We start from the raw sequence: 21,713 nt of genomic DNA on the forward strand, positions 1-21,713 counted from the left end.
CCTCATTCGTTGAAGAGAAGCTTCCACAATTATGTATGTTACAAGCCACATATTGTTGCTGCAGGACTCTATATTATCGTCCGGAATTTTGACACGAAATGGTAAGATCAGCTTTTGGCAATGAAGACCCGAACAGCAAAACCTAGGACATGTCTGAGAAAAGAAATGCCAAGGGTTTTACGACCTGTCAATCACTAACTGCCCGTGTACCGGAGGAGGCGTGTTCTTGAGGGCCTCGCGAAGCGGGCCTGGACAAAACATCTGGTGGTGTAAACGCTGTGCGCGCTCTATCGGCAGAAGGAAGGCGAATTCGGAAAAGGCCTTTCCATGATATACAGTCTTAAGCGACGTGTGCAACAGAGGGGACCCACGACAGTTGCTGCTCTTATCGCCTGCCTGCAGGAGGAATGGCATCGCATCGATGTGGAATACCTTCAACGACTCGTCCGCAGCATGCCCCGACGCATTGCCACAGTTATTCGCCGACGGGGCGGCGTCACACCATGGTAAACAGGATCCCCTCTAACAGTGGTCGAACTTCAATGTCACGTGTAGATGGACGAAAATGTTTTATTTTGTGTGGACACCATACATTGCTGCGTTGCAGCGGAAATTTATGTTTTCCTTTGTTCCATGTAGCCTGCTGAATAAAATATGTTCAGCATATGCATGTGCTCTCCTTCTTTCACAACGCACTCCTATATTTGTGACTGGTCGAACTTCATTGTCACTAAGGTTGTATCTGCATCCAAAGGATCCGGGAAATTGCCAATCTTTTCTAGGTACCTTTGTTTCTCTATATCACTAAAAAATTTCAAGTGATCCATTTTGTTTCCGATCTTTTATAAGAAAAGACGATCTGCATTTCACTTGTTACATTGGAAAATTCGCCAAACAGGAAGTTATTTCCCCGCCATTAATAATCGAATTGTCTGATCGATCATTTTTTGTTTACTCAGGAATAACACCCATAGTTGATTTCGTACCACAGTAATTAAGGAAAGCATTTTTCTTAATGTAAGGAGGATACAAAATTTCCCTCTATGCAACATATTAAATGGTGGCACCGTAATCCAAGAAGTCATTGATCAATCAAGGGGTGCCTATTTATTTGTTGGGTGTCCAAGAAATGTGTTTCAACAATAAAAGAATACAATTCGCACAATATTTTGCAAAATTGTTAACGTGACCAACATTGTCTGTAGTGAGTGCAAGAGTCTCCCCTTTGAAGCAAATAGAATCAGTTGTAGACAGAGAGTTCCAAGTTTTAATGTACACAAAAAGGCATTACACATTTTTATAGTATTCATCAAAGTGTAGATAATATGTAATCATTATTATTTAATTTAATCGATTATTCTTGCATAACACAAGACATTGGTGTTACTGAATTCTCATTAGATTCCTTTATTCGTAAAATCTTGCATACTGGAAAACCGAAGGGAAACAATATGAAGCACGATTTATAAGGGACTCCCTTAAACAGTTCTGCAGGGAGGCTCAAAACTGTTGGTACATATTAATCGTCTATTAACATTATCAATTAAGAATGTAGATGCCTCATATTCGATTTTCAGTAGCGGCATATTTCAAGTAGATACAGTCCTGATTAGCCTATTTATGTTAAATTTTATTGTTATTTGATGTTACTAGATTGTTTGTTGTCCATTGGATTGATTGATTTGCTTTATTTTACTTCGTTTCTTTTGCCACTTTAGGCTAATTTGCGAAGATGAGGATGAGTGATGATATGATGAAATTGATGAATGGACACTCGCACACATCCATGACCAGGTCAGGATTCGAACCCGGGACCCTTGGCGTCGTAGTGCCAGGGACGTCGTTAGGTGGGGCACTGGCCGCGGGAAACTGTTCTGTATTTCCTGGAAATTTTACTTTGATGACAAATATTGCAAAATAATTCTTCAGTAAATTTTTCAGTTTGAAACACTTCTTCAATTTTCAGTAGCATGAACCCAAGCAAGGCATTTATATCTTATTTCCCTGTTTCTTGCTTGTTGAACACAAACAGATGTATTAGGATGGGATGCAGTTAATGGTTTTGTGGTCCGCCCCGGCCAGGGAAGTCTGACACCTATTGAAAATGCACTTTTCCTCCCTTCTGCACACCAGTTCCAGGATCCCCCCAAAACCTGCACTTTCTCTTCATCTGACCCTCACTGGCTCCATGAGCGCCGCAAGGACGACACAAACAGGAAGATTTAGCTAGAGTCCAGCGCAGATAATTCTGCCGTGCTATGCGCGAAACAACTAAAGAAGCAGTGTTGCTAATGGAGCAGATAGAAAAATCGCTGCAGTGCGCCGATGCACAGCTGTTACGTACAACAATAAAATTAGAGAATTCAGGTCTATCTAACGTTGAGTTTTAAACGTCATGCATTATACCAGGACTAGGATTAATATGTACTAACAAGTGGCTTTGTATGTAGCTACATACATATGGACTAAAAATTCGCAAAATATGAACTAACACATAAGTAAAATTACCAAAAATGCTGCAAAGAAGACTTCTTCATACGATTCCTTATTTGAGTGATTTCAAACAAAATAAAAATATATATATATTATTTTTCATTGCATTAATGCACTGGTGGCGTTCTAACTTTTCACTCCCAAAACCCGTATACACTGGTATGGAACTGCAACGGCAGATAATAACATGCCAACGTGTTAAACCGCTACAATTGCACCATAACACTCCTCCTGAAGCAGTATTATTATTTCCTCTCTTAGATCGGCGACAGTCGGTTGCCTTTGTTGTACATTTACAAAGGATGCCGGCTTCCACAACAATAACAAGTACATATACTGCCACTAGACGATAAGCTGCGCGGCTTTTTATTTTGTTATGAACCAGGGCCGGCGCTAGTCATTTTGCCTCCCTGGGAGGTGGCGGCAGATTTCGACCCCCCCCCCCCCCGGTCATTACGCAGCAACGGAAAATTGAAAATCAATATATTCCTAAATAAAACATCAAAATATAAAATAAATAATGAGACTTCTTAAGCTATTTCAATAATATTCAGCGCAAAAGAATATATCGCTCGATCACAGTTTTCAATAGGCTTATTTTTTTCTTCTCTTCAAATTTTGCCGCTCTGGGCGATGGGACGGTTCGCCCTCCCCTTCCGCCGGCCCTGCTATGAACTTGGTCACCCATCAAAGCATGGCAATTTTAACACAGAAAACAATATGTATCGCATTAAGCAGCAAAAATGACAGCCTCCTCTATGCAATTTCTACAAGAACACGTGCCGGAGCCAGAGTTGAAATGATGTTGGAGCCACATAATTTATTTATTTTGAATAATTCCAAAATTATGAAATATGAACAATTTGTTGCTGCTGTTCGCTGCTCTCTTGCCAAAATGCTTTATTGGGATGCTAACACAATGACTGGCTTCCTCCTTCATGAACTCGTGCACGTTGCTTAGCATTTCCCGAGCTTGGCTATGCAAGGTTTTTGATTTCAACTTCGACAGAACTGGAGGCATTATGGAATTTAACGTTCATTAGCAAACACACACTTTTACATACACACACGCAATACACGCACACAACGTCAAACCGGTCAAATACTTAGTATAAAATAAAAATATGGTGCTTCCAATCCAACAAAACTCACCGCCACTTTACCTGCCTTTTCCCCTTCCGTGACAGAAATAGTGCTTCATTATTACAGTTGGCAACACTAGTTACTAGCTAGCCAATGAACATGCACTGCATAAAAGAAGCAAGCACTACGCCGTGCTATATTGCCACATTAGCGTCCCTACCGAACGGTGGGAACCGCGAGATGGAGCGCTATTCAATTGTTTTCAATTATGTTTGCGCGAGTGTGTCCCGGAATGGAATGACAATGTGGCAACAATAGCGAAGGTTTTCGAGCAGGGTAGAACACGTGATGCTAAGAGAGAGGGAGACGAAACGAAAATTCGTTTCTACGCAACGGCAAATTTACGTGTGTGGCACTCTACGAGTGGCTAGAACTTTCTGCGTTAATTATTTTATGGTTCAGAAAATATAATATCCCTATGCGTTTCAAATTCCAAGAACAGAATTCTATTGCTTGTCCATTTTTCGGCGCGGGAATGAATGACATAGCGGTTCTTCTCACATGCACTCAACCCTCCTGCTAATGACCTGCCCTGCAAGGAGGAAAAGGCCAGTTTCTGAAAATTCGGAGAAACATCGAAGCGGTAAGTGCATCTGTTGATTTGGTGGACAGTTGATATCTGTCAGTTTGAAGTAGAATTTGTTGTCCGAGCGGTGGTAAACTTCTGTAAACGCGAGAAGATAGCATCACGAAGTGTTTGAGATCTCGTTTTCCTACATCGCGAGTAAAATGTCGAATGAGAAGCTGCCAGATTGTCTTCCTCTGCAAACAATGGATCAGGATCGACTGATCGACCAAATATCCAACATATTGGCATTCTAAAAGAGAATCTTGACTAACACACAAGATCCTGGGTTCGACTCCCAGGGTGGTTGATCTCGTGTACAGTGAAGAATAAACCACGTTTCAATTAAGGAAGGAAACTAGGTATGTAGCAATTGTTTTTACAGCCGTCTGCATGCTCTATAAGTATTATATTACAAAATTTGTATATATTTCTGACTCTGTGATTTTTCTTCATTTAGCCTTCACCTGTAAATGCGGAAACTTCTGCTGCTTAGGTGGCTATGTTTGCTAGACATACAAATATAATTAATCCCTAGTCATACAGCGAATAATACTTATAATATAATCATGAGTTATGGAGAAGCAAATAACTTATCAAGCATTTTCTGTTTCTATTTGTTGTGCAGTGGTTGACAAGGTGCATTACGATGCCAGGGGTCCTGAGTTCGAATCCCGGACTGGGCGTGTGTTTTCTTTACGATGGTCCTCTAATCAATTTCACATCACTCATTGTCATCTTCACGATTAGCCAAAAAGTGTCAGAAAAGCGAAGTAAAATGAACCAAATCAATCATTTATATATTTCTATATTACGCCGCTTTTCTACCAATTGGGTTAAATGCGACGATGAGGATGAATGATAAGCCGAAAGAATGGTGATGGGACGGACATGATACAACCATACCTGTCCAATGTCCGAACCTTGGACCTCTGGTTTCGTAGCGTGTTATACTACGTGGAATTCTTAAGAAGAAAAACTGTAAAAGTAGGGTGAAAAGAAGCAAAGTTGTACAATGCATTAAAAGCCATGTTTAGTTCATCTAAAACCTTCCAATTATCGATTTCATGTTTTAAGTTCACTGTATGCACAGTAAGGATATTCGGGGATCCGAATCACTATGTGCCTCCACTTGGTATCGAACCCGGGACCCCTTGATTGCAAGGCGGCGACGCCACCACTGCGTCATCGAGGAGGCCGAGAAAAACTTACAATTAGTGAGTAAAATTAATATTGAGGGACAAGGCCGGCGCAGAGTTCTTCAATTCGGTTCCGCGTGGTCATCACATCGAGTCCCATAGTTTCGAGAGAAGAATTTGCTTCCATATCGCTTTCAAGTACTTCCTAAATGTCCTCACGATGTTGGAACAGCACAGAAATTTTGGAACTAATACAAGCAGACACATACCCAGGGAAGGGGCTCGGGGACTGCAGTCCTTTCCCGAATTCCTACAAATATCTGATTTTAATAATGTGTAGTAGTAATTAAATTTACTTCATTAACAGGATTAAACATCTTGTATATGGTAAGTTTCAATATACCAAGAAATTCATCTTCAGCCCATTTACTCCTCCCACCAACCTTTTCGTCTTTCGATGGCGGCTGCCGATAAGGGATAAGCCCCTTCCGAAATCAAATTCTGGCTACCGGCCTGACCACCAGCGATCGAACCTTGAACCTTTCGATTGATTGATTAATTGAACTGGTGTTTTAAGTCCACTTTATGCACAGTAAGGCTAATCGGGACTGGACCTACAGTTTAAAGTGAGATCCGAACAACTATGTGCCTCCATCGGGAATCGAACCCTGGCAGGTTGTTGAACCTGCCGAACCAAAGACGAGAGCGTAATTATTTGAGCGTGTGGGAACTTTGTTTTATCCAGTGCCATCATATATTTAGTTTTCCATGCACAAATAAGATTAATTTTAGGAAATTAGACGTGTGCATATAATTTCTTATTGTCATCATTTCCCAACTGAACAATGAGATGCCATAGAAGACTCGGGCTCGCCCTTGAACCGGATGCCGGATTCGATTCCGGTATGAACTGTATACATGAGATGCCTAACTTGAACTCATTACGCACACATTTCATATTTGCACTGTTGTCAATACTTGTAAACCTGGTTCCAGCACTTTATATCTAAAACCACGGAAAAGAGTTTTATTTACTTCTCAAAAATCCCCTTCCGAAATCAAATTCTGGCTACCGGCCTGACCACCAGCGATCGAACCTTGAACCTTCCGATTGATTGATTAATTGAACTGGTGTTTTAAGTCCACTTTATGCACAGTAATGCTAATCGGTACTGGTTCTACAGTGTAAAGTGGGATCCGAACCACTATGAGCATCCATCGGGTATCGAACCCGGAACTCTTGATTACAAGGCGACGATGCTACCAAGCGCCACCGAGGAGACCCTTTCCAAGACTATATATATATATACACACACACACACACACACACACATACATATATAATGTATGTATACAGCATAGGCCTATATGGTGTATAAATAGTTTGTTAATTTATAATAGTTTGATAGAAAAAACTGATTAACCTAGCTACGTCCTTGCTGCGTAGCGCGATGTGCAAAGCCACTCGGCCACAGGGGCCGGCAAACATTGACGGCAAATTCTACCTGCAGGCGGCAATTGCCGACCACAACTTCAAATTTTATGCAAATAAAAATACTTTTCGTAAAATTTTCTTGCTCGCATTCCTTGCCTGCTTTTGTTAGTCTTATCAAGTTCAGCAGTGGCGTACGCAAAGGGGGGGGGGGTTACGGGGTTTAAACCTCCCCCCTTGAGCTTGTGAAATAGTATTATGAAAAATGCTGTGGGTAAAAATGAAATGGCCAATTTTTCACAGTCAAAGATCTGGGGAAATAATATTACTATTAGTACTTCTACTACTACTACTACTACTACTAATAATAATAATAATATAATAATAATTTGAATTATTATTTCCATGCAGCATAGCACAGCATTCCAAACACACGCGTCTTTCAGAGTGATGCCTTGAAAATAAACACGAGTTTATGAGGTTAGGTTAGGGTAACTAGGATTTAAAAGAGAAAAAAGTATCTCAGTTGCAACATTGTTCAACACACTGGTGTACGCAGGATTTTTTTTTTTTTCGGGAGGGACTGGAATAGTAAATGTGGATAGCAAATGGCTTCGATTTGGAAGGCAGGATGCATAATAAAATATTTCGTATTTTTGAAGCTTTGCAGTCTATTAAAATTGCATTCAAAGACAAAAATGGTAATCGGGATTCACTTTAAAAGAGGTTTCGCATTTACACATTTTGATTTTTTAAAGTACTTAACGGATTTTTATTTGAAAATTCTGAACACCATCAGCCATCCCTCTACGTACGCCAGTGTTCAACGACCATGTATTTTTTTTGTGTGTGAACAATGAGAATTAACTAAATAAAGTTATTGGTACGTTGTAAGAGGCTAATGTATAGACAAAGGCTGGGCGGTCAAGAATATAGTCACCAATTCGCCTTCCCATTATGTTGTTTACCACAGCTCGTTTGAATGTCTCTCTTTAAAATGTCTCACCTTGTTGACTAGACAATTATTAAAACGACAATAAGCTTAACTATTGTAAAATGTTTTGTTGGTAAGAACCGCGTGATAATCCAGATGTGAATTATCGGGGACATTTATGCGGGGAAAAAGCCGGAAAAATTCCAACCAATTTCGGGAATCGAATCCGGATCTCCCGCGTGATTGTCACTTGTCAGACTTTGATTATTTCAATTTATTTTAATATATTTTCTTGTATTTATGGATCTTCTTCCCCTTGAAATGTCTCACCTCGTTGACCAGACAATTATTTCGTAACAAAGAAACAAAACAATGCTCCCAGGATTTGATAAAAATCGAATGACTAGAAAGTAATTTCGTTCTATTGTTTTCATAAATACTATATTTAAGTAGATCTCTACTACTTAATAGTAGTAGTAGTAGTGGTATTTGTAGTATTATTAGTATTAATTCAGCTAATTAATTAATTATAAGTGTTATTCATTAATTGTGATTATTATTATTATTTAAGTAAAGTATAATAAAACAATGGTAATGTGAATTTGGAAAAAAGTTTTAGAAATAACACCCCCCCTTGATGAAATCCTGCGTATGCTACTGAAGTTCAGAACCATAGCTAGGTAGCAGCGGGAGTCGGCCCTGGGTGCCGAATGATCTAAATGAAAATAAGTTGTAAGATTGATTCATTTGTGGTTCCAAGTCCACTTTACGCACAGAAAGGCTAATCGGGACTGGACCTACAGTTTAAATTGGGATCCGAATCACTGTGCCTCCACCGGGTATCGAATCCGTGACCCCTTGATCACACGGCGACGATGTTACCACTACACCATCGGGGAGGCATAAAAGTTGTAAAAGAGATGTATTGGCGTCCCGTGAAATTATTTGCGCCCTATTAAATCAATATTGATTTCAGCCTTTCAAAAAAAAAAAAAAAAATTGATCCAAAAACTTTCTTGCTCGCTTCGCTCGCAATTTATCATTCATCTCTGTGATACATTCTAAATTACCAGACAGAGAAATAAGATTTGTCCTCATTGATTTTGTTTTAATTGCAGGAAAAATTGTTTCGAGGAAAGGGAACGTGCACATCTGGTACAATTTATGTATTGATTGATTTATTTGCTTTATTATACTTCGTGTCTTGTACCTGTATTATTATATGGATGCGAAACTTGGTCCCTTACATTGAAAGAGGAACTTAAATTGAGAGTATTGGAAAATAAGATCCTTAGGAAAATATTTGGACCTAAAAGGGATGAGGAGATAGGTGAGTGGAGAAGGTTACATAATTTAGAACTACATCATTTGTATTCATGTCTAGATATTATTAGAATGATTAAATCAAGAAGACTTAGGTGGGCAGGCCATGTGGCACGAATGGGAGAAGAAAGAGGAGTTTACAGGATTCTTGTTGGGAAACCTGATGGTAAGAGACCTGTAGGAAGGCCAAGACGAAAATGGAGGGACAACGTTGAGATGGACCTAAAGGAAATCGGTAGGGATGGAAAAGAGTATATAGATCTTGCTCAAAAAGGGGACGGTTGGAAGGCCTTCGGGTTTAAGAAGGCTAGAGAGTTAGTTAGTTAGTTAGTCTTGTACCACGTTTGGCTAATTTGCGAAGATGGGGATGAGTGATGAAATTGATTAATGGACACTCACAAACATCCCTGCTCAGACCAGTATCCGAACTCGGGACCTCTGGCGTCGTAGCGCAATGTGCTAAACCACTCTGCCACAGTTGCCGGCTGACAATTTATGTAATTTTTGCTGTTGGATGTTGTGAGATGAATGAATAGGTTGTGTAATGTATTTAAATAATATATGTTTTATATAATATGTAGCTATTAAAGAAACTTTGAATACGTAGCTCCATGTTGCATATATGTGAAACATATCGTGCATGAAAGTTATACATATTAATGTAAAAGAGAATTGTATTTGGAATGCATTTATCAAGCATTTTCTGTCTTTCAAAAATAGTTTGTGTTCTTGTTTTCCATTATTAATGTGAAATTGAAGGTGTTGAAAAAATAATTGAAATCGCTTGTTCGAACACAAATGCTTTAGCACCAACTTCTACCCCTTTTTGCATAATTTACGAGGGTAATAACGTCTTTGATACTACTACTACTACTACTACTACTAATAATAATAATAATAATAATATTGGTCCCGGGTCCGAATCCCAGTTTGGGTATGGATGCTTGCGAGTGTTCATTCATAAATTTCACCATACCATCACTCATCCCTATCTTCGTAAATTAGCTAAAAGTTGCACAAGAAGCGAAGTAAAATAAAGCAAATCAATAACAACAATAACAATAGTAATAGTTATAATAATAACACTATTATTGTTAGCTTTTTTATTATTAAAATTATTATTATTATTAGCATTATTATTATTATTATTATTATTTGGTACATTTATTCTGGTACTTGCCACCCCCCCCCCCAGACAAAAAATCGTGGTTGCGCCTCTGGTTCTCTTAATTTCATTTGGCACGAAAAGAAGAATGCAGATAAAGATAAAATAAAACATTTTTTTGAATTGTACAATTCTACTTAAACACCAAGAATAATATTTAAAGTGTACTTTGATTTACTCTAATGGCAAGTCTATGTAGCAGACGCCGAGTTGAAAGCACAACTGCAAAGAGCTATATTAAAACGTTAATGTCCATCCGAGAAGTATTTATACCATAATAGAACATACCTACAAATTATCAATTTAAAATCGTAATTAAAACTCCTTATTATAAATTTTGCAATTTATCTTACGTTTGTGTACGAACAAATGTATTCTAACGTAAATGGAAATTTTTCGCTCATGACACGTGGCAAGATTCTCCAGTGTCCAAGTTGATTAGAGCAGTAGATTCCGTTCAGTTCTGCTGCTCAGTGTTGCAAATTTAGCTCTTTTAGAGCCAGATCTGGCTCTTGTGCACGCTCTTTTTTGCTCCTAGAAATTCGATTTGCTGTTTAGCTCCACCAGGGACCAGGGTAAATTTAGCTCCAAATCTAACCCCTTTTCTCTCAATAAATTCGTATTTCACTTTACACTCGGAGCTACGAGCTTTCAAAGAAGAATGACATATGCCAGACGGGTGGCTTGCCGAGCTCTTTGCTGTAAGGAGGTAACCCTACGCTCTAACTCTGGGGGGGCGGCGCTTTCGCACCCCTTTTTCAAAACTCACGTTAAACCGAAAACACTATTAACTCTTGCAGTGTCATATCACGTTATGACTTGTTAAACCATGTTGTCACATTGAGCGCAGAATGTTAGGGGTTGAAGTGAGACTGCTATTATTGTATGCAACAAGCAAACTGTTGATGAAGTGACGGCAATCTCTACACAGATCAGCGACTGTTGTATTTCTTTCATAATTATTGTTGTTAAGAACCGTTTCCCCTTCTGTTTATTCAACTAGCTCTTTCATGGTTTACGGTAGTGTTAGCTGTCTTTTTAAAGCACTATTGATAATAGCAAGGATGGTCTAATATTTTATATGTTTACATGTTATTACGTAGTTCAATACGATTGTAATTAGCGTTTGTATGTTTAAATTGTAAGAAGTTAAAGTACCCCGTGCACATAGCACCGTGCCATGAGAGGAGGTGGAGGTAGGGCCCCACACATTCTCGATCTCGGCCATTTTGGAGGTGATGTGATCAGCCCCACGCTCATGGGCGTCCGGAAGGGGGCGGGCGTGGCCCCCCTGGAAAATGAAAGTCAACCAAAAATTATGTATTTCACATATATAATTTCATTTTAGCCACAATAATATGGATTAATTATTGCATTAACACCATAAATTCAAATTTAAGGAATGTTTTTTTAGGGAACTGCACTCTTTTGGGAGGAAATGTGACTTGTTTGCCCCCCCTGGAAAAAAATACCTTTCTTGCCCCTACCTGGAAAAAATCCTGCGGACTTCCATGCCCACGCTCCGGTCACCTTTACCCCTCAGGGATGCCCCCCGATACCCATTGATTTGAGGCTGGGTGAGCCCGGAGTCACTTAATGCGGGGACAAGGTCGAGAATTGAATACTAAAATTGGTAAACGTAGCAAGTGCCACAATAATTCAAACACCGCTTTCCACGTTAAACTGTGAAATGTGACATGCTTTATAATGTGGTAAACGTGAAATGTTGCTGGTAGCCCTCTAAGTAGTTCAAAGGGCGTGTAAAGAGGTCACTAGTGTGAACGTTCTTACGGGCTGATGTGCGGAACGATGCAATTTCCCAACACTTTCGCTTTTGGCACTTACAACGTTTACCTCACAAAGAACATTTCAGGCCAGGATTCGAACCAGTGACGAGCGCGCATTCTTGTACCTATGTGTTGTACTCTGCAGTGAATAATGAAATAATTTGGAATGAAAAATGTATCCAAGAACTCAAAAAGACAAATGAATATTCATAAATCTGTCTTCATCACTGAATTCCTGGTGAAATTCTAGCCCAAAACCATACCCCAAATGCCCCCTTTCCCATTTAAAGAAATCAAGTTGGATCCAAGATGGCGGACGTTGTCATGACATGCACCAAAAAGTTTCCCCCTAGGCCTAACATATTACTACCATGACCAATTGCTGCAATCTACACTGCCTTTCATTTTGTAATAGGTGGTCAGGAACTTTGGACTCACCCTGTATATTGCAATATGTATACTTGACATATGTTTCTTTATTGAAATTTGTCCTACACGACAACTTCAGTTAGCCAACTTAATGTATAGGGTGTGTCTTACTGAGTTTATGTTTGCGTAGCGCAACTGTGAGTGTTTCTCCAAAAATTAACTTTTCCCCCAATTTTCTTATTTTCTTCTTCTTCTACAAATTGGGCGTGATGGGTCCCAAATGTACCTCGTTGGAATCTGTGTTCCATAAGCTTTCCAACGAGGTATCATTTGTGATTCTGGGATAATTAGTAGAGGGGTACAAAGGCCGCCAACATGAAGCTCTGCGATTTCCTTCAAATTTTGGCCGGGGTCTAAAGGTTGATACTATAACTGGCATTATTTCTAAATCTGAGGGTGCAGGACAAAAACCAAGTTCAGATTCGTCTTCAGCAGCTCGAAAACTAAAACCTTCTTTCATGCAAACATATTTTTCACTGTCAACCAATGTTATTCGCGTTACTTAATGTTATTTAGGAACTAGGATGCCGACAAATGCAAGTATTCAAATTTAATCTGTGAACTGTCTCCCCGATGGTGTAGTGGTAACGTCGTCGCCTTGTAATAAAGGGGTTCCGTGTTTGATACTCGGTGGAGGCACATTGCACAGTGGTTTGGATCCCACTTTAAACTGTAGATCCAGTCCCGATTAGCCTATCTGCATAAAGTAGACTTGCAAATCGTTTAAGCTGTGAACTGGAAGGGCACCCGCTTTTGTTTTGCAACCACTAACTCCCTTCATAGCCGGCCTCCGTAGCGGAGTTTTTATCGCACAGCGCCATAATTCCAGTGGTCCCGGGATCGAATCTCGGACTGGGCATTGCTGTTCTGTTCTTTGTGAGTATCCTCTCATCAAATTTCATCATTTCGTCACCTCATCTTTGCGATTAGTCAAAAGTGGCAGAAAGAGAGGTAAAATAAACCAAATCAATCATTCATCCCCCACCCCTAGAACGATATTTAAACGATTTGTTTTTTCTTTAATATGCATTTTACAGTAATATGTAGCTATATTGGCTGTCTGGACCTCCCTCTTGTCTCCCCAGCCGTAGATGACATAATATTGAATATTGATCCCGGAAATTCTTCAGATTCAATTTCATACTACCATCGGTAGATCGACGGGAGGTACCGCCGGATCTAGACCTTGGAAACTAGGAATAAATTGTCAGCACTAAAAGTTTATGATAATAGCACCCTCCCTCCCTTGATACCTAAAATTGCCCTAGGACGCAATTTACGGCGCCTTCGTGAATCTAACGCCTTGAAGGTTATTTTTAGCTCCACTTGAAATGCAACTTAGCTCTTTTATGGCCATCAATTTTGGCAACACTGCTTCCGCTGTAGCTGTATCGTTCAAGGTACGTGTTTCGCTTATTGTGGTTCGAAGACGTGTCTTTCTGTTCCAGGTGACAAGGTAATGTTAATTTTCGTTCGATTATTAAGATTATACCGCGTTTGGTAGAACCTGTCCCTCTTCCCGCGCTAGTTGCTCCCTGTCTTTTCTCGGTGCTGGGGAAAGTCAAAGCCAGGCAGCCAATTAAAATACGCAACGTCGCAACAGCGTCTACGTAAGCGCCTCTCTTCTGGCTTTCATTCGCTCCTCGCTGCCCAGCAGACGAATTTTTCCTCGTTTCTCATTGGCACCGAAACTGTTGAGCGCTCCCTAGCGCGGGAAGAGGGACAGGTTCTACCAAACGCGGTATAGTGCAGGGAAAGGGGTTGACGGTTGATGCATACGTTATTTTTTAAGTCTCTGTAGAAAGTAGTTGAAAATAGGTAACTGAAAATGAAATTCCGAACTAACTTTTCCGTCACTGCCAGTTTAGGGGAATTCCCCGTTCGTGAATGGAAAGCGAAGTTATGTTTTTTGCAATATAATGTAGATTGTATGTGTCCAGTGTAATGTAGTTTGAATATCTATGAGGGTGCAGGATGACTAGAGCTGTTTTTTTCTGTTTATGAACTTCAGGTTGATCAAAATATCACGTAACCTTAACTTCCACCGCCATTAGCATAAAGCCCCGCCAAAGTTCCAATTCTGTAATTCTGAACTAACACAGGTATTTTCTACATGGTTCTATTTCTATTTATGTCCGTCAAAATTCGCGGATTTAGGTCCACGAACCCCTCCCAAAAGGGATAATTAAGTATTATGAGAAGTAACGTAGCATTATATTAAAATAAACAAATAAAAAAAATGTTCGAGCAACTGTTTTCCAGATAGTAAAAGAATAAGATGAAAGTTTAGCTCAATTACGTTAATCAGGACTAGATTTACTAGACACGTAAATAAGTCGACACCGGATATCGAATCTGGGGCGTTGGCCACAAGGCAATAATAACTTTAAGATTGACGCAAAGCGAGAACATTCTAGGTCAAATATTTCCCTTGTGTGTGGCAAGTTTCGATTGAAGAAATGAGTTCTCAGCTGATCCCTTTCTGTAATTATTGGCAGTGATTTATCCACACACCCTAACACCCCCTAATTTTTTCACGAAGGCTCGATTTATGATAATTTTGGCTCTAAATATATATCTACCCTTACACCTCCAAATGGAAAAACTCTGGATAGGCCCCTTATTGGTAACACAAATAATGTAGAACTACTTCTATTACTCAAAATCTACTAGTATTATCACCTTATATTCAAAGGGTCTTTGGGTTCGTGTCCTGCTGAGGGTATTTTGTACAGTGTGGTTCAGGTACACAAACACAAACAAACACATACATACTGTAGCCTATATAATCAGTACGTTTACAACTCTCTGTGCAACCTAAACTGTGAATGCTTTAACATGAAAACTGTACGAAATATTTACACCCGAGTTTTCTGCTTGAAAAAGTTTCACCCATTGAGACATTTTTCTATGCTTATTACTATCATTTTAAAATTATCGAAATATCATAATTAGACGTCTGATAACTGATACCATGTGAATATGTCATTTCCGACCAATGTAGGCCATTTGATAGGTTTAGAACTATCGATTATATGGGTTAAGCAAAAAGTGCAATTTTAAGGTCATATGTAATTGGCTGGCAACATTAGTGGATCGAAATTTTGTCAACAGACGCAAGTAAGTATTTGGTCAAAATTTACATGAAAAATCATAATTTTGCACCGAAATTGAACTCCTCAGAGAATCTTACACTACCCCTGGCAACCATGAATTTCTTCGCCCACGCCCAGTCCCTGCTGTGCCTGACCTCTTCTCGACCTCTAGCCCAGAATTATGTGACGTTATGTAACACCTCATATCTCCAAACCTAATAACGATATTTCAGTTTTTTTTGTTTATTCACATACACCCATATGATTTTCTCTAATAACGAAATAATACAGTTATGTTTAGTGTTTTTAAATACACTTTTCAAAAAAGGTTTTGTTTTCAATTAAAATGTGGCATGTTATTGAAATCGAGCTCAGGAATCGGACACGTGGATCACTGTAGATTCAATATATTTGCGTCCATAGGGCCGATCCCACAACCGAGTTTTTGGAGCACTTGTTTAAGGCTTATTTATTCCCATTTTTTTTAAAAAAAAATCTCTTCGCTACTGGTTCATTATTATTGAAGCAAGGTGGGTGAAACTTTGGGACCATTATATTTTATTAGAAGAAATTAGAAGATTTCCAAAATTTCTCGAAATTTTTTGCATTATAAAAAAGAATGCATTTTTACAGGCTTTTAAAAAATGTTGGGACGCAAATGACATATTGTCGAGGAGTGACAAATTCAAGTAATTTGCATGCATGAAGGGCCGGTGATAGAACCGAATTTCCCCACTACGATGGCTATAGTGCTTCTTTTTAGGAGCATGGTGCATTTTTATTATATTCCTCTCGAAATAGTATTTAACTAACTGATAGTACTTGATAGTACTATGCTACTTGACTTCACATGATTGTAGGGTAATTTCACAATATATTTTTTCATTCACTTCGGGTTTTTGGTTGCATAATCACCTGTTCCAAATTTTTTTTGTAAAATTTCAATATTATTCTTCTATGGTATAACTTTGACATTATTGGTAGTGACTATGTATAAAATACACTTCTAATGAGAGGACTGTCATTCAGCAAGAAGATAATGCCAACTTCAGCTCTCTATGGCAATTAGTTCTCTTGCTACGATTTTTTTTTTTTGCATTGCGGCAAATTTGGAAAATGTGTGTCTGAAAAGCCCCGTCTTCGAAACAGGCAGGTATCCTGAAATATATTTTGTGAGGGCAGTCCGAACCAAGTGTCTTAGAATTATAATAATATAAATGTGTCAATTAATACATTCATATAATTTATAGGTCTATTCATATTAATGTGTAAATAAATTAATATTGTATTGCTATTATTACATGAAGTGGCTGCGATGGTTCAGTCGGTAACACGTCTGACTACCATGCTCAAGGTCCCGGGTTCGATCCCCGGCTGGTTCAAATCCGGGAACTTTTCTAACATTGGAAGCGGCCCGGCACCCACCCAGCGTCGAATGGCATGGCTACCTGGGGGCAACCTTGGGGGGGTAAAGGCGGTCAGGGGCATGATGCTGATCACATCACCCCCACTCATGACCGGATCAAGAAAGTGTGGGGCATTACCCCCACACCCCCTATATGCCTTAATGGCGTGGTGCTAAGCACACATTATTACATGAATAGGTAAAAAAGATAGTGTAAGAATACAGATAAAACAGCACATATTCATTATCTAGCTTACGTGTAGTTAATATCACCAAATTTTTAATAAAACAACTGTCCTGGAAAGGAAATTAATGTCAGAAAGCTAAAGAATCGAATATTTATTGAATAACAAAAAAAAATGTTAAATGCAGTTGATGAAAATTATATTTTCTGGTAAATCTTTTATGCATAATATTTAAGTAGTAGTGTGCACAAACATTCAGTACTTTCATTCAAAACTACATGATTCCAATGTAATTCCCATCTTCAAGTAAGTTCAGTGGAAATAAATGACACACAATTATACGAGAGATACAAAATTTGTATATTTTCATTATTTCATTTTAGAACTTGGTAATCCTTTCGAGGCTTTGTCCCCTATATATGTCATTGCCTAAAAAGGTTCATGAGTCAGTATGGTGTATTGTTTGTAACAGCGAGTTGCATTCTTGAAGAGTATTTTACACACTTGTGTGCAAGAGGTATTCCAAAAAAAATTTAAATAACTTGGTTTTGCTGCCTATAGCAACAATTTTAGTGTGTCGATATTGAGAAACCGGAAGTGTATGAAGATCATGTGGATTTAAAGGAATTCACAGTTCGACAAAATAGGAATGTCAAGTTGGTGCATGTATGACTTGCGATTTCAAAACAAGTCAGCTGTCACACAACAGTGTTGCCAGGTACATAGAATTTTACAATTAAAATTCAAATTCCGGTGCAAAATTATGAGTTTTCATGAAAATGTATGACCATTACTTAGGCCCATGTTGCTTGCATCTGTTGACAAAAGTTTGACCTGCTAAGGTTGCAGTGATTTGCATCTTTTCACTTAATCCATAAAAATTGTTATTCCCAAACCCACATGATGTACATAACCCACATTGGTCGCGAATGACAGATTAATATGGCATGAGTTATACCTGCTGCAAAATTAGTTTGGTATTGATGCTTGTGAAGCACTTGGAGAAATCGGGTCTACGTCACTGCGGGAGGGTGGGTTGCTGGCATGCAAGTCAAATCTTCCCAGTGCTTCACCCAAGCCCTGGTTACCTAGCAACAGAAAACGTTTATCTCGGTGTTGCCTCTTATCGCACGATTCTTCCTGCGATCAGTTTTCATGTTGTTGGGAGAGGAGGTATTGTTTGTTTGTTGGGTTGTGTTGCTGTGATATTTTAACCGGTCTGTTTGTTTAGTGTTTATTGAATTTAGAGTATTCTTTGTTGTATATAGCATGTTGTTTTAGTATGTTATTTTTATGTACATAATTTTGTGTGTTCTGCTCGAGTATTTTGTGTGCTTGTGTGAAGAATGTCGAGCACAGGAGGGAATACTCAAGATGACAATGTACCAAAGAGGCCATGCACTAAAAGAAAAAGGAATTCCTCTCAAGGGCCAAAGGTGGGAGATGGTTTGTTCTGACAGCAATTAATTTGAGCGAGAGAAAATCAATGGGGGGTCCAATCATTTCTGTAAAGAAAGTTCTGAACAGGACTGCTGCTGCTGTTGGCGTGTCTAAGAACACTATTGTTACATAGGGAAAGAAAAATATAATGTGGTAGAGATAAATAAATAAATAAATGCAAGGCTTCAAAACTGGAAACCCCAGGAAAGGAGAGGAATATCAGTCAACGCGTAACAAATTTAGATACATTTCAGTAAGATGCTATTCGTTGCCATATTTACTCTTATTATAGGAGCAAAGATCATCCCACTGTTGGGAACTGCACGTTTCGTTGAAAGATTTGGGACTTTTTCAAGCTGGGAAAACATCTTTAAAGACAGTCATAAAATCTCTGGGATTCTCATACAGAAGAATTAATGGACACAAAATTAAGTAAAGTATGGCCGGATATGGGGATGTGGAGGTAGGGCTCCACACATTCTCGACCTTGACCTAGGCCGTATTATGGAGGTGATGTGATGATATGGTTCACCAACCGCCTTTACCCCAGGTTTGCCCCAAGTACTCACTTGGGCTGAGTCGACCCCGGAGCCACTCGGGATATTTTTTGATTGATTGATTTGTTGTTTTAAGTCCACTTTATGCACAGGAAGTCTAATTGGGACTGGACCTACAGTTTAAAGTGGGATCCAAACCACTGTGCCATGTGCCTCCACTGGGTATCGAACCCATTGATTCACACAAGGCGACAACGTTACCACTACGCCATCGGGGAGGTATACTAGGGATATTTGAAAAAGTTCCTCAAACCACCGCGGGTCTCTTGCGTGAAATTCAGACGCCCCACCAACTGGACTTTGTGCAATTCAGTTGCGGTATAATTGAAAGATGGGCAGACTTTAATGGCGACTTCAGAGAGAAATGATTATTGAAAGTGTTTATATGCCTATTCAATATTTTCAGAATGGATTGAAAAGGTAACCTGTAAACAATGCTCGTTTTGTTAATTCGTTCATGTTGTAAGGGAAATGGAAATGAAGAGAGAAAACAATAACATCATCGTTGTTATCCCGTTTTCCTCGAAAAACAATAACATTCATCATTGTTGTTCCTTTTCATAACACGTTTTCCTCGACACAGCGTCAGACGGCTGCACTGCATACTGTAGCATACCACATGATATGGCAACACCGTGACACGTGTTCCTTCAGCTCTCAATACCAAAATAATTTTGCAGCAGTTATATCAGATGTTTAATAATGACACTTCAATAATTCATTATAAGCCTTTTGGTTCTTTACCATTTCATAAATTGTGAAATATTTCATTCACTATTGCGTTATCATTGTTTCTTTGTTTATTTTCAAATTTGGACTATTACTTTTCATTTTTTGTAAAAGGTGATTAATTTTCACAGATTTTCTAATTTTTCCTTCTTTTATAACTTTTTTATTTCTATTTATTTTAGAAAAATACAACTTTCCTAAACTGTTGAGCCCAAGAAGCTGTGGTATGGCCAGGATTATTGTCAGATATTCTTATATATTGTTATGTTCTAGGAGTTATAAAATAAATATACTTGGGTCGCAGGTAATGGCGGCAACTTTGGAGATAGAAGTAGAACATTTTCCAAGAATTGTAATAATCATTATCTCATTCAGTCTTTTACAGATGAACATATGGTTAACACCGCAGTGCATTCACAAGTATTGCAACGCTGCTCGAAGAGAACTAATTGTGATATTATTGAATATTTTTGTTGGATAGGTCTGTCCTTGCAGGAATTCTCTTGTGCAGGTGTCATCTCCAACTCGTTGCAATGCCCAGTTGCCTCGAGATATGCTATTGTCAAAAACATCAGGTTTCTGTGCATATGGCTCAGTGCTGCCTGCATGTGCTTTGGTGTTTTTGATTTGGGACATATAGTGCTGAGGTTTCCCGTCCGAGTTGTTGCTGTGAAAATGGATTGCAAGGTAGATCAGTAGTGAATTTTGGACCTGACAAACGAGCTGAGTGCCCAAGCAATCATATGTGTATTGCTGAAAATTAATAATTTTTAAGGAAATTATTTCAGCAAGCACAACACAGCTGTGCATGTAATGGCGTTACAGAAAAAGCAGGCACGGTGGCACAAAACCACACAACATTCATTTTGTGAACAAAAGAATGGTAATTATTACAAAAATACAAAACAATGATTACAGATGTATAGCCGAATGTTAAGTGGTGTGTAAAATGAGAAAGTAAAATATTGATGCTGAAAAATTGATACATTATTTGTGATTATATGTCGGTGACCGCAATGCCGTCTGCACGTGTAGTTATGCTTCGGAATTTAGCACAGGCAATGTGTCGTTAAAGACAGAAACTGTGGTACTTTATTTTTAGTTAGAAAAGAAGGGATGAAAAATTAGCAGGTCAGTTTGAGTGTTATTTTATAAATACATTCTCACACACAGTGTTGCAGATTTCTTGTATCTTGCATTTTTTTTCCTTTTAACTGTAATTGCTACAATGAGGACGAATGATAATTATGTGAAATTGATGAAGGAAGACTCACAAAGGAACACTAAGTCCCAGGCCAAGACTTGAACGTGGACTATTTCATGACTAGATCATCAATTCCAAATGAATAGGTTAATCCCAAATGTCCATTTTGATTTGCAAAGTGAGCTAGAAAGCTAGATAATGTATTCAGTTGTCTCAAATTACAAGAAATAGTTAATCAAATATGCTATTCTCCAAGAAAATAATAAATATTATGTGATTTACAAAGTTATCCATATGTGGTAGTAAGACTGAAGCAATACGTGTACCATGTCCATTGGTGGCCAAGCATGCTGAGTGATCAATCCTGGCCTGGTCATATCAATCTATATACCCCCTTTTTTTTTACAATCATACTATTCTATTTACTATATGCAAATAGAATGTAACAATTACCATCTATGAAGCTACTAGATGTTGTTTATAGGATGATCAACTTCATGAAATTAATCATTTGATTTCTTTGCCATTTGATTGATAATGAATATCACTTCACAGCCTCCATAAAATCATTACAAAATGAGAGCTGTTTGCAATAATAATAATAATAATTTCAGCTGACCTCCATGGCAGAGTGGTTAGCTCAGCATGCTATGATGCCAAGGGTTGCAGGTTCAAATCCCAGTCTGGC

The 21,713-nt window shown here is 38.7% G+C and overlaps 1 protein-coding gene across 1 annotated transcript in view; it reads left to right on the top strand.

Annotated features, from left to right (window-relative positions):
- The first annotated feature begins 13,809 nt into the window (after positions 1 to 13,809).
- LOC145980705 (uncharacterized) overlaps positions 13,810 to 21,713 on the top strand; it is a 51,640-nt gene continuing 43,736 nt past the window's right edge. The window contains exon 1 of the mRNA XM_083113771.1: positions 13,810 to 13,866. The gene's annotated coding sequence lies outside the window, so the exon portion shown is untranslated. The remainder of the gene's footprint in view (positions 13,867 to 21,713) is intronic.

Source organism: Lepisma saccharinum, chromosome 2 (genome assembly GCF_977018435.1).
Source record: "Lepisma saccharinum chromosome 2, izLepSacc3.1, whole genome shotgun sequence".
Lineage (NCBI taxonomy): Eukaryota > Metazoa > Arthropoda > Insecta > Zygentoma > Lepismatidae > Lepisma > Lepisma saccharinum.